General features: G+C 40.2%; 1 protein-coding gene across 1 annotated transcript in view; it reads left to right on the top strand.

The window, feature by feature from the left end:
• The first annotated feature begins 2,204 nt into the window (after positions 1-2,204).
• Positions 2,205-14,586, top strand: part of ITPRID1 (ITPR interacting domain containing 1) — a 192,878-nt gene continuing 180,496 nt past the window's right edge. The window contains exon 1 of the mRNA XM_082259492.1: positions 2,205-2,364. The gene's annotated coding sequence lies outside the window, so the exon portion shown is untranslated. The remainder of the gene's footprint in view (positions 2,365-14,586) is intronic.

The raw sequence follows: 14,586 nt of genomic DNA, 5'->3' as shown, positions 1-14,586 counted from the left end.
GTCTGCATGGCTGTCCTCCCAGAAGGGAGAAAACCCGCAAACAGTTTGCTGAAGACAAGCAGACTAAGGACATGGACATATTTGGTTCAGATGGTGTCAAGCGTGTGTGGCGGCAACCAGGTGAGGAGTACAAAGACAAGTGTGTCTTGCCTACAGTTAAGCATGGTGGTGGGAGTGTCACGGTCTGGGGCTGCATGAGTGCTGCCAGCACTGGGGATCTACAGTTCATTGCTGGAACCATGAATGCCAACATGTACTGTGACATACTGAAACAGAACATGATGCCTCACTTCCGAGACTGGGCTGCAGGGCAGTATTCCAACATGATAACGACTCCAAACACACCTCCAAGATGACTAATGCCTTGCTAAAGAAGCTGAGGGTAAAGGTGATGGACTGGCCAAGAATGTCTCCAGACCTAAACCCTATTGAGCATCTGTGGGGCATCCCCAAAAGAAAGGTGGAGGAGCGCAAGGTCTCTAACATCCACCGGCTCCATGATGTCGTCATGGTGGAGTGGAAGAGGACTCCAGTGGCAACTTGTGAAGCTCTGGTGAACTCCATGCCCAAGAGGGTTAAGGCAGTGCTGTAAAATAATGGTGGCCGCACAAAATATTGAAACTTTGGGCCCAATGTGGACATTTTCACTTAGGGGTGTACTCACTTTTGTTGCCAGCGGTTTAGATATTAATGGCTGTGTGTTGAGTTATTTTGAAGGGACAACACATTTACAGTGTTCGACAAGCTATAGTAAGACACAGGGAGAAGGGAAACCGCTCAGGTGAAAAAATATGTCCTAACGATCAAACAGGGTGCTGGTTAGGTCCGCAATCCCGGCAGCTGTACATGAATAGAAAAGGCAACTGCACTCCGGCTTGAAGGTGTGAAATGATAAAATCCATCCATAACTTATGATTAAGCGAAAGTGATTTCGTGAAACGCGTCAACTGTGTTTGTCCCCTGTCTCTGATTTTGTCACTATTGATTGTTTTGATCTACTGGATCTTCAATAAATGCATTCTAAAAGCTATACACTCACTACTTTACATTGTAGCAAAGTGTCATTTCTTCAGTATTGTCATGAAAAGATATAATAAAATATTTACAAAAATGTGAGGGATGTACTCACTTTTGTGAGATACTCTATATGCTATCACATAGGGGGCTATTTGGTCCCCTATGTGATAACAATAAAAGTTATGTATTAATCAATAACTAAAAATGAAACCAAAAATGTTTTAAGCATATAAGGAGACATATAAAAAAAATGTAATAAAACAAATGTTAGAGCCCCCCACACACGCCTAAAAAAAGGTGTTTGGGTTGGAGCACCTGCATATGAAAACAGCGATTGTCCTACACATGGTATATATCAAAATGCACCTTTGCCTAAGTAGACATAAAAAACCTTGCACCAGCCCTGTCCAGCTGTGCCAGTTCATGTGCCCATAACAGCCTTTGTACCTGTCAATTACTATTGCTTCCCTGACAGGTTTATGCCTTCTTTTAATCCCTACTTATTTTTTCCCCTCTGTCATTACATTACTTCTAAATATATGTGACATATGCCTGTTGCCCATTTAAAAAAAGTGACAGGCCCCTGTGTAACTCAAGCTTTGCGTTACTATAATATAAGCTAACAAGGCTCTATGTGTTCTCAGGATTGATGAGGCCAAGAGTGCCTCTGCACTCTAAAAGTTTGGAAAGAATTTCCGAGAAGTTAATTATGAACCTACCTTCTTATCACATAATACATGTGGACCATACTAGGCAATGTGAAGCTTGATTTGTAATGTGTATTGTGCATTAGCTTTTGCAGTGGCAATATAATCGTAGAGCTCTGTGCGTTAAGTGAAGCCTTTAATAGCACTTAAACATCCACTGCTTCTGTTTCCTTTTACTAATACTGACAAGTGGACACATTGGAACATACGCAAAGTTCACAGCCGCTCGCCTGTATTTTATCTTCCTCTCTGCTTCCAATCAGTTTGTCAGTCTTTCTAAACTAATGTTGAATTAATTCCAGCACCTCAATCATTTTCCTGTTTCAGCTGCTGGCTCTTTTAGCTTTTGTCTACTTTGCCCATGTAATACCTAATGTTTACCTAGAAAAACAGGTTTGCGTTTTGTCTAGTGGGCGGGAATATGAAAATGCAGTCTAAGATTAAGCAAATTTTTTTTTTTTTTCTTTTCAGTCGTTCAAGCAAGTCGCTAACACTACCTTATGGACAGAGCACACACACAACAGCTACAGTTACAGAAATGAATTGACTTTTTCAATGGCTTACTTTAATATTGTTCAAAATTCTACCTTATGTCACCCATCAGGATTTCCAGATAAAGTAAACTCTCCTGGTCTTGAAGGTAAGGTTAATTCTGTTTCATTGGAGTAGAACAGTCAAGTGTGTAATCTAACAAGTCATTGGAAAGTTTAAAGAATATGGGAACACCACAGTAGCCTGTACTAGTCAGTGACATTAGACATGAGTTTAGCAAAGTCGGAACAATGAAATACAATTTCTAAGAGTTACTGCACCTTGCACATTTCTCTTTGCATTATTAGATGCAGCCACAATAGTCAATGCAATAATGTAAAAATAGAATCATTCATATGTCATGTAATATGGAAAATTCATTCATTTACTGAGTACACTTTAATATTGGACAGTTATACAACTATTTTGTAATCAATGCAATCAATTTACTCTTAGCTTTCACCGTTATTTTTTTTTTTTATTACAAACTTTTTTATTGGAAATAGGTAGTCTTACATGGAACAAATGAGGTATAAGTAGTTTGAAAAAGTAAGTGTATACAGCATTAAAGAATATCCAAAAAAGTCAGGGACATGCATGTTTGTATACAATATATTGACTTATCCTGTATAGCAATGTTACATTATAATAACGAATGTTGAACTTTAAATAAAAATTAAAAATAAATAAAAGTATACTTGGGTACATCAATAAGGAACATGTAAATATATTCTATGCATTGTGTACTGTTTTATAACTAAACCATGGATCCCCATTGAGATCAAAAGGTTTTTTTTTGTCTTATTTATTGAGTGGTGAATATTTTCCATAAAGTTATTTTTTAAGGTCCGTATTAAACTAACAAACCTTTCCCTGGTGGCAACTCTCCAGACAGAACCGCTAAGCAAGCTAAGCAGGCATTCACCTGCTCTTAAGATGTTGTTTCCTTATTGGATGAAATAGGGAGGTGTTGCCCTATGACTGTTTATTTGTTGATAAATGTGATTTTGAAGTTTTGTTAGTGATGTCAATAGGAGCAGGTAAGGGGTCTTTTTAGCGATCTTGTTGCGATCTTGTTGCTGTCAAGTTGCCACCAGCAGCAGAATTGCTAATGCGATGTGGCCCTTGCTGCAGACTCTGCTTGAACATGAATGTTATTCAGATAGGAGACATAAAAATATGGAAAAATGACGGTAGAAAAAGATTGAGTAGTCAATCAAGTCTGCCCATTTATTTATTTTTTTTTTTTTTGGGGGGGGGGGGGGTAACTTTATTGTCTGAGTATAGATCTATGTTAGCCCAGACATGTTTGAAGCCATGTACTGTTGACTGTCTCACTACCTCTGCTGGTAGGTTATTCAAAGCATCAACTACCTGTTCAGGAAATGAATACTTTCTAAGATTCGTTTTGAACGTTCCTCCTGTTAGTTTGAGGTCATGTTCCCCATGTTCTTGATTTTGTTTTCAGATTGAAAGAACTGCCTTCCTGAACCTTATTCACCCCTTTGCTGGACATACCAAATAAATCAATTATCTTGCAATGCCATCATGATTAGTGCAGTGCTAGTTCTGAAAATGGATGCTCTTCTGGTGACTCGCAAACACTATGGAGAGCAGAGTGAGATTTCCATGAATTGCCAATGACATTCTGGGGACATCTACTGTACGTAAATTCCATCATGTAGAGGTATACTGGTTGTTGCTGTGCCCTAGTCTGAGTATGACAATCGATGGTGCACCTGTGCCTTCAGTGTCTCCTAGTCTTTGAAAAACTGTGAAGTTTATTAAAGAATATGTATGCCTGCCTTCTTGTGCCTCTTCAGGCTAATTTTAGAGAACCAGTTCCCCCCCTGCCCGCTCCCGGCAATATCCCTCTTCCCTCTCCTTCCTTTCTCCTGCACCCCCCTCCCCCCCTTCTTGAGTTCCTTTTTTCCTACTTTTCTCCTCCCCCCGTATGTACCCATACTATAGTAACTAACACGTCCCCGACTTGATGGACCCCTGCTGGCATGGTTACGACTTTGAATGCAATAGAATCCATAATCCTTCTTCTTATCCCCAACCATAACCCCCTATTTATATCAACATGGTTCCTAACCTCACCATTTTTACTCTCTATTACTCGAAATGCCAGAATGACCCTTGGTGACAATTCTCTCCATGAGGTGGTTGGCAAGTGGTTGTGCCACCCCACGCAGGCACAGCATGTTCCCTTTTTGGGGTGCCTGGGTGCTGGCCCCCAGGCGCCCCCACCTACTATGGTTATCATCTGTATTCACCAGTTTGCATTGTTTATTTGCTATTACAGCTTTCTGTTACACCATATTATTGTACTTGTTGCTGTGTTTCTCCCATTGTTCATTGTATTTTGGACATTGTACCTCACTCATATTCCTTAATAAAATTGTTTTAACAAGAAAAGAATATGTATGCCCAACATTTCACATTCCCATTTTGTTCCTGTTGTACTACTCGTATAAAAAAGTTTTCTGTTCTCTTTGCATTGCTTCTTTTGTGTGGAATCCCTGGTGTTTGTGCCAGTCACCCCTTCCTATTAAAAACTGGCCACACTAAGCATGATAGCACAGCACGGTCAGTTTTCTAGCTATGCTGGGAACTGGGCCTGGTCTCCTCCAGTGACCAGACTTGTCCTGCGCCCCCCTTCACAGCCATTTACTGGGATGACCAGTGTACTGCTGTTTCTCCTCCTCTAGATCTTATGCGGGCTGTGAACTAAGGCTATGTGATCAAAAAAGGGAAAAAACATATTTATATTGTTTTTTATATCTATACACAAATGTTTTGCCTTTCGGTTTACATATACTTTATACTTTTAGTGCCGGTTCACATTTGTGCGATGCGGGAACGCTGTGAATATGCAGCGTGATCCCGCATCGCATCCGCACCGCTGGCAGTTCACACTGCCATATGCGATACGCAGGGGGTGTCAATTAAAAGTTAATGACACCCCCAGTTGCGATCGCATATCGCAGTGCGATCAGCAAGTTCGCACAGAATCAGATCGCACTAGTGTGAACCACCATGCGATCCGATTCTGCTGCTGATAAAAAAAAAAACTCATGTGCGAGTTTAGTGCGGATGCGGTACGAATTCAGCCATACAAAGTGTATGGCTGAAATTGGCACCGCACATGAGATCGCATGTAATTTAGGAGAAATGCGCTCCGAATGACATGCGATCTCCGTGATAGCACTAATGTGAACCGGGGCTTAATTGCCTGCTGCAGAAAAGGTAACAGACATAGATGTGTTTGTTGATAATTGCTTCCATTTCTAAACCTACACAGAATATACATATACAGTGCCTTGCGAAAGTATTCGGCCCCCTTGAACTTTGCGACCTTTTGCCACATTTCAAGCTTCAAACATAAAGATATAAAACTGTAATTTTTTGTGAAGTATCAACAACAAGTGGGACACAATCATGAAGTGGAACGAAATTTATTGGATATTTCTAACTTTTTTAACAAATAAAAAACTGAAAAATTGGGCGTGCAAAATTATTCAGCCCCCTTAAGTTAATACTTTGTAGCACCACCTTTTGCTGCGATTACAGCTGTAAGTCGCTTGGGGTATGTCTCTATCAGTTTTGCACATCGAGAGACTGAAATTTTTGCCCATTCCTCCTTGCAAAACAGCTCGAGCTCAATGAGGCTGCATGGAGAGCGTTTTTGAACAGCGGTTTTCAGTTCTTTCCACAGATTCTCGATTGGATTCAGGTCTGGACTTTGACTTGGCCATTCTAACACCTGTATATGTTTATTTGTGAACCATTCCATTGTAGATTTTGCTTTATGTTTTGGATCATTGTCTTGTTGGAAGACAAATCTCCGTCCCAGTCTCAGGTCTTTTGCGGACTCCATCAGGTTTTCTCCCAGAATGGTCCTGTATTTGGCTCCATCCATCTGACCATCAATTTTAACCATCTTCCCTGTCCCTGCTGAAGAGAAGCAGGCCCAAACCATGATGCTGCCACCACCATGTTTGACAGTGGGGATGGTGTGTTCAGGGTGATGAGCTGTGTTGCTTGTACGCCAAACATAATGTTTTGCATTGTTGCCAAAAAGTTTGATTTTGGTTTTATCTGACCAGAGCACCTTCTTCCACAGGTTTGGTGTGTCTCCCTGGTGACTTGTCACAAACTTTAAATGATACTTTTTATGGATATCTTTAAGAAATTGCTTTCTTCTTGCCACTCTTCCATAAAGGCCAGATTTGTGCAGTATACGACTGATTGTTGTCCTATGGACAGAGTCTCCCACCTCAGCTGTAGATCTCTGCAGTTCATCCAGAGTGATCATGGGCATCTTGGCTGCATCTCTGATCAGTCTTCTCCTTGTATGAGCTGAAAGTTTAGAGGGACGGCCAGGTCTTCGTAGATTTGCAGTGGTCTGATACTCCTTCCTTTTCAATATTATGCACAGTGCTCCTTGGGATGTTTAAAGCTTGGGAAATCTTTTTATATCCAAATCTGGCTTTAAACTTCTCCACAACAGTATCTCGGACCTGAATGGTGTGTTCCTTGTTCTTCATGATGCTCTCTGCGCTTTAAATGGACCTCTGAGACTATCGCAGTGCAGGTGCATTTATACGGGGACTTGATTACACACAGGTGGATTCTATTTATCATCATTAGTCATTTAGGTCAACATTGGATCATTCAGAGATCCTCACTGAACTTCTGGAGAGAGTTTGCTGCACTGAAAGTAAAGGGGCTGAATAATTTTGCACACCCAATTTTTCAGTTTTTTTATTTGTTAACAAAGTTTGAAATATCCAATAAATTTCGTTCCACTTCATGATTTTGTCCCACTTGTTGTTGATTCTTCACAAAAAAATACAGTTCTATATCTTTATGTTTGAAGCCTGAAATGTGGCAAAAGGTCGCAAAGTTCAAGGGGGCCGAATACTTTCGCAAAGCACTGTATATTGCATGCTAGAATAGGTTGAAGGCTTCATCATTTTTACCCATGAGTTTGCTTCACCAAGATATGTTAACACAGATAGTCAAATCTCAGGTCTATAGAGGCAGTCATAGAGCTATATGTTGGAATAGGGATGAGTCAATTAATCCAGTGGTCCTCAACCCTGGTCCTCAGGGCCCACTAACAGGTCAGGTTTGCAAGATAACTGAAATACATCCCAGGTGATATAATTTTCTTCTCAGTGATTGCAGTACTCTAGTCTGCATCTCCCCAAGGTAATACCTAAAATCTGGCCTGTTAGTGGGCCCTGAGGACCGGAGTTGAGGAGGACCACTGAATTAATCAGCCAAGTTTGAGATTTGACCTAAATTAGGCTGGATTGCTCAAGCAATAAACTCATAAACTAAGAACTTGTGCTTTACAACATACATTTGGAGTGATATCTGTCAGACTACCCAGTTCTCGTTTGCAGATCTCCTTGACTCCCCATTGCCTTTCCCATCTAGCATCATAGCCATTCAGAATAGGTTTTGTCACAAAAAAAAATAGAAACGTGTCTGCAACTGGCAGCACACTAGCCATTGCTTTCTTCTCACACTCCCGAGAACCTGAGACTACAAGGCCCCCCACTATTTTTTTCTCCTGAATTACGATCATCCGCAATCTATTCTGGTTTGAACCTACAGCACTGTTCACATTGCTTGCTCCTATATTCTTCATGATCAGACCTTAGCACATTAGCAGTTGCATTTACAGTGTTTTTAGCCTTTTTTTTTTCATATCATTACCTACAGCAGCATTTGCTACTGATAGTTTTTGCCACAAAGTCAGGGGCTTTGCTAGGATTGTAAAAGACCCAGGGCACCCCTGGAAAATGTAATATAATGCAGCTTAGCAATAATTAGATGTCTGCATTAGTTTTCTTTTTCTTTAGAATTTCTTCCCTCTATTTCACCTGGTGATCTGGCCAGTAACACTCTTACTGTATGACAGTGTCTACATCAGCGGCGTAATTAGAACTTTCAGGGCCCAGGTGCAAGAGACAATGAAGGGCTCCACTGAGTCCTGACCGGGGCCCTTTCCTCCGTCATCAGAGCCTGGTCGCAAGTGTGACCTTTGTGACCCTAGTAGTTTCACTACTGGTGTCAGTCGTTTTTTTATGTTTGTTGTTTAATTTTTTATTTTTACCATTTTTTTTATTATTATTATTTTTTATATTATTTTTTACACTTTTTTATGCGCTCCATTGGGGGTCTTTGGTGGAATATCAGACTTATGATATTTCCCCTTTGGGACAGAAAAAGGAGATTTTCTTCTCTGCAGCCTTAGCTGCATTGAATGGATGGAAAGAGATAGCTCTGTACAGAGCTTCCTGTTCATTCACAAACTGAAGCATAGTAAACACATTTTATTATGTTTCAATTATGATTGGACAGAGTCAGTGATTGGAACGGATCACTGACTCTCAATTCAGAAAAGGAAGGGGCCAGTAAATGTGTAATATACCGGCCCCTTCACCGCTCTCCATCCTGAATGATCCCCCGCAGCAGCGGGCAGGAGAGAGGAGGGGGAAACCCAGCAGAGCTGTGAGGGACAAAGGGGGAGGGAGAGAAAATGTGGGGGCTGGAAAGCGCCGTAGTTTGTGGCCATTCCACGAGCATGCACATTTTTAAAGCATGACATATTAGGTATTTATTTACTCGGCGTAACATCACCTTTCACATTATACAAAAAAAATTACTATTGTGTGTTTTTTTTTTTAATTCATTATAGTGTATTGCGTTTGAAAGACTGCTGCACAAATACAGTGTGATGTAAAATATTGCCATGACCGCCATTTTATTCCCTAGGGTCTCTGCCAAAAAAAAATATAATGTTTGGGGTTTCTCAGTAATTTTCTAGCAAAAAAATACTGAGTTTAACTTATAAGCAACAAATGTCAGAAAAAGGCTGGGTCAGCAAATAGTTAGAAGTCAACCGCTATAAATGGGCTGCAGTCTTCTGGGACCTATGAAGTGTCCCAAAAGGCTGTGGGGAAAGGAGGGGGGCTGAACTCCCAGCTTAGTTTGCCACGGGAAACTGAGCCATAAGTGGGAGGGGGTACCTGTCACAACCAGGTACCCGCTCCACCCCAAAAGGTGCAAAATGTGGCAGCAAAGGGGGTTGGAGGCAGACCAGTAGAGCTTCCCCTTTTGGGTGGAGATCCACTTTAAGTACACACAGAGGGGTGTAATACACTGGGCATGGGAGGCCCAGCAACATGATTGACTTTGTTAGGAACAGTTATGTAAAAGTCATTTATGCGACAAAATGTGCAGAGCAGAGCAAAGTATCGTGACGTTGTTACATTCCTTGGGGAGGGGCCCTCGTGCACCAATGGACAGCAAGTGGTGGGGTCTGGGTGTTCCCAAGAGAGATTAAGCTGGAAATTCTTAGTGCTGGATTGTAGGATTGAGCTGCAATATTTTGTTTTATGCTATATTTAAAATAAACAGTTTGATTCTTTAGGATTTCCTTCTTTTTTTGTTCTGCTGATCTATTGCCATTGAGGTTATATGTGGTTAACATATGCCAAGACTGGTACTAGTAAAGTGGAAGCCTTGTACCATCAGGATTTGATCTGATATGTGCAATGTTTGACCTGCTTACCTAATAAAGGATCATAAAGGTTTAGTGAACTTGTTTGCCCTCAGGGAAGCTTCACAAGGGTGTGGGAAAAAATACTTTGGCATTTTTTATGTACAAGAGTGGATCATTTCATCCCTTGTTTTGCACATTTTTTTGTACTGGACTTTTCAGGTATCCATTGTATGATGTAATGTTCTGATATAATGGTGGATTTATGTCACTAACAGTCTTGATTATCCATTTTTTTTGTATGAGGATACACTTTAACACATTTTCCAATACACAGTTTTTAAAGGGTTCATAAAGTGAGGATTCATTGTTTTTTTTTTTTTTACATATTTATCACACTGGGGGTAGGATGTTTATTTATTTTAATAATGTTCACAGAGTCAGTAAAGTTTTTGCAAACATTTTTTTGTGAAATAATACACCTAAAGTCACTGTTTCGATTAAAAGCTTCCTGGTATTTCTCCTATGCAAAACGGGGGCTACGTAAAATATATAAAATTAATAAAATAATAAATAAGTAAATAATTAATAATAAATAAAATATGTAAACAAATATATAAACAAAACCGTGAAGTTAATTTTTTAGATTAAAAGCTGACTGCTGTCCCTTCTGTTCAAAATGCAGCGTACCATAAGTCTGTAAATACTGACAATGGATTTACTAAAGTTTTTATTCCTTTTTATTTTTTAAAAATATACACTTAATTTTTTAAAGAGGAAGGGGGGAATCGCTCACCGCATTAGAATAAAAGCATTTATTAAAGTGTTTGTTGTTACCCCAGCATTTCATATTCCTGATATGTGGCTGCTGTACCATGTACTTGTATAAAAAATGAATCTGTCCTCATAGTATCGCTTCTATTATGTGAAATCCCTAGTGTTCCTGCCAGTCCTTCTGCTTTCCTATTAAAAACTGACGACACTAAGCAGGAGAATACATTGTGGTCAGTTCTCTAGCTGTGCTGGGAACTCAGGCTGCTCTCCAATGATCAGACTTGTCATGACAAGTTCCTGCTGTACAGCCTTTCACTGAGCTTAGTGTGCTTCTGTTTCTCCTCCCTCCAGCTCTTATGCAGCTGACAACAGAGAAAATGTGATCACTTATAAAAAAAGGGGGAAAAAGGTATTTATAATGTTTTTTTAATATATATCTATGTAGGTGTTTTACCTTTTGTTACTATTTTAAACTAAATGGGCTGTTTTACAAGGGGATCGTTTACAATCGCTTTAATCCATACAAAAAAAAACAGATCAATCTGTCCAAGGTACAAACCCCTTTAATATGTTTCACTCAGCAAAGAGCTTACTCATAAGGGTCTTTGCCCACAATCCACAGCTCCTCTCTTCACCCTCTATTTACAACTCACTTTTGCAACCCCTCTCCACAGCTCATCTCTGCCCCCCTTTCCTATGATAATCCACTTTAATGGCCCAGTAATCTATTCTTCAGAAATAGTTTCTTACTGTGTTCTTAGCCTCCTTTGTAAAGTACTCTCTGAGTACCCCCCCTCATTCAAAGGAAGAAAAGACACATCAAAGCATTATTTTCCAAATCTGATGGGTGTATGAAGATTATGTAATTTTTTTCTATTTTTTAATTCACTAATGTTTTACTATAAATAGCTGTATTTTCGGTACTGCTAGGTAAAGAACATCATCATGTGTGCCCAATGTGCAGAGTTTTTGGGGCCTAATAGATGCTATCACATGTAGAAAAATCATGCATAAAGATCTTAAAACCATGAACAATATAGGCAGTCACTTTGGCCCTAACTCAAATAAAGTGCACCCTCAGAAACTCTCTTATTTTTGTTACACCTGTTCATATGAGCTAAAACGATATTTCTAAATTAGTTGGTTGTGTTCTTCCTAGTATTTTTGTATATAATTATTAAAATTATGAATATTCTTCAAAATACATATGAGAGGCACAGAGCACCTTAGGGGCAGGAATTAATTAGAAAATATCTATATCTATATCTATATCTAGATCTAGATCTAGATCTAGATATAGATATAGATATAGATATAGATATAGATATATATGTATATTACACAGTACACCCCTCACAATTTTTGTAAGTATTTTAGTATATCTTTAATGTGACAACACTGAAGAAATGACACTTTGCTACAATGTAAAGTAGTGAGTTTACAGCTTGTATAACAGTGTAAATTTGCTGTCCCTTCAAAATAACTCTACGCACAGCCATAAATGTCTAAACCGCTGGCAACAAAAGTGAGTACACCAATAAGTCAAAATGTCCAAATTGGGCACAAAGTGTTACAATTTTGTGTGGCCACCATTAATTTCCAGCACTGCCTTAACCCTCTCGGGCATGGAGTTTACCAGAGCTTCACAGGTTGCCATTGAAGTCCTCTTCCACTCCTCTATGAAGAGCTGGTGGATGTTAGAGACCTTGCGCTCTTCCACCTTCCATTTGAGGATTCCCCATAGATGCTCACAAGGGTTTAGGTCTGGAGACATGCTTCGGCAGTCCATCACCTTTACCCTCATCATCTTTAGCAAGGCAATGGTTGTCTTGGAGGTGTGTTTGGGGTCGTTATCATATTGGAATATTGCCCAGTCTCCAAAGGGAGGGGATCATGTTCTGCTTCAGTATGTCACAGTACATGTTGGCATTCATGGTTCCCTCAATAAACTGTAGCTCCCCAGTGATGGCAGCACTCATGCAACCCCAGACCATGACACTCCCACCACCATGCTTGACTGTAGGCAAGACACACTTGTCTTTGTACTCCTTACCTGGTTGCTGCCACACATGCTTGACACATCTGAACCAAATAAGTTTATCTTGGTCTCATCAGACCACAGGACATGGTTCCAGTAATCCATGTCCTTAGTCTGCTTGTCTTCAGCAAACTGTTTGCAGGCTTTCTTGTGCATCATCTTTAAAAGAGGCTTCCTTCTGGGACGACAGCCATGCAGACCAATTTGATGCAGTGTGCGGCATATGGTCTGAGTGTTGACAGGCTGATCCCCCACCCATTCAACCTCTGCAGAAATGCTGGCAAAACTCATACGTCTATTTCCCAAAGACAACCTCTCGATATGATGCTGAGCCTGTGCACTCAACTTCTTTGGTCGACCATGGCGAGGCCTGTTCTGAGTGGAACCTGTCCTGTTAAACCACTGCATGGTCTTGGCCACTGTACTGCAGCTCAGTTTCAGGGTCTTGGCAATCTTCTTATAGCCTAGGCCATCTTTGTGTAGAGCAGCAATTCTTTTTTTCAGATCCTCAGAGAGTTCTTTGCCATGAGGTGCCATGTTGAACTTCCAATGACCAGTATGAGAGAGTGAGAGAGTGAGAGCGATAACATCAAAGTTAACACACACGCTCCCTATTCACATCTGAGACCCTGTAACACTAACGAGTCACAAGACAACGGGGAGGGAAGATGGCAAAATGTGCCCAATTTGGACATTTACACTTAGGGGTGTACTCACATTTGTTGCCAGCAGTTTAGACATGAATGGCTGTGTGTTGAGTTATTTTGAGGGGACAGCAAATTTACACTGTTATACAAGTTGTACACTCACTACTTTACACTGTAGCAAAGTGTAATTTCTTCAGTGTTATCACATGAAAAGATAGAATAAATTATTTACAAAAATGTAAGGAGTGTACTCACTTTTGTGAGATACTGTATATATATATATATATATATTTTTTTTTAGTCATTTTTTGTTTATAGTATATACCTACAATACTCTTTGGTTGCTGTTCTGTGTGCACCAGTTTTAGTAAATCCGCCATACATTCAACTTCCAGGTTTTTTGCAAAGAATAATTGAACAAGCAGAAGTTATAAGCTGATTGGTTACTATGCACAACCATATTCTGAGTGCTCCAGTTTTAGTAAATCCCACTGACTCTCACCTTTAGGAAATAAAAAGTGTGAATGTCTTGCCTGTGACTCTCAAAGTTAACCATACAAACTATGAAACCTAATTAACTGGGATGCTCCTTTGTACACGGTGGAAGCAGTTGTAAACTGGGATTAAAGTGGTATTAAACCCAAAAGCAAACATGTATTATATTGAAGCTTACCAAGAAGCGATGGCTGCATTAGTTTTCTTTTTTAGGCTTTTTTCCTCCTATGTTCATCTAGTGATCTGGCCAGTAAATCTGTTGTTTTTTTTTTTTTAAAGACAAGCTCTCTTGCAGATGTATCAGTTACAGAGATGAGACAAACTATTAATTTATGTCTCAGAAGGAACAAAACTGTTGCTCTAATTGCTTATAAATAGGGATGGGCTCTGTGTTCAAGACGAACTTAAGTTTGGCCTGACCTGTATGTTTAGGCCCATCACAGCACAATGTACTATTAGAGCCATGATTGGCCAAAGACAGCGTGCCTTTGGCCAATCATGGCTCAGGGGCTAACGTCCATGCCCCACACTATAGAGGGCTGCTGCTTACGCGTCAGCTGTGTATAGTGTGTGACAATGGAGATTAGCCAGGTAGCTAGCGGACAGTGTGTTGAGTCAGTTTAGTGCAGTCAGTGTAGTGTACAGGCATACTCAACTTTTAAAATGTATGGATATGTTGTAGTCCTGGGTCTCTCAGTGCTCCCCAAGTTTGGTGTCCCTGTCACTTATGGTTCGGGAGCAGTGCCATGTCAAGCTAACCAATTATTCCCATAGATGTGAATGTTAAAGACAGGGAGCAGTGCCATGTCAAGCTGACATAGACGTCAAGAGCACTGAGAAGCTGAAAATTGATCT

This window comes from Pelophylax lessonae (genome assembly GCF_965119305.1).
Source record: "Pelophylax lessonae genome assembly, chromosome: 5".
Classification (NCBI taxonomy): Eukaryota; Metazoa; Chordata; class Amphibia; order Anura; family Ranidae; genus Pelophylax; species Pelophylax lessonae.
Note: the sequence above shows the minus strand (reverse complement) of the source record. Positions and strands in the feature narration are given on the sequence as shown.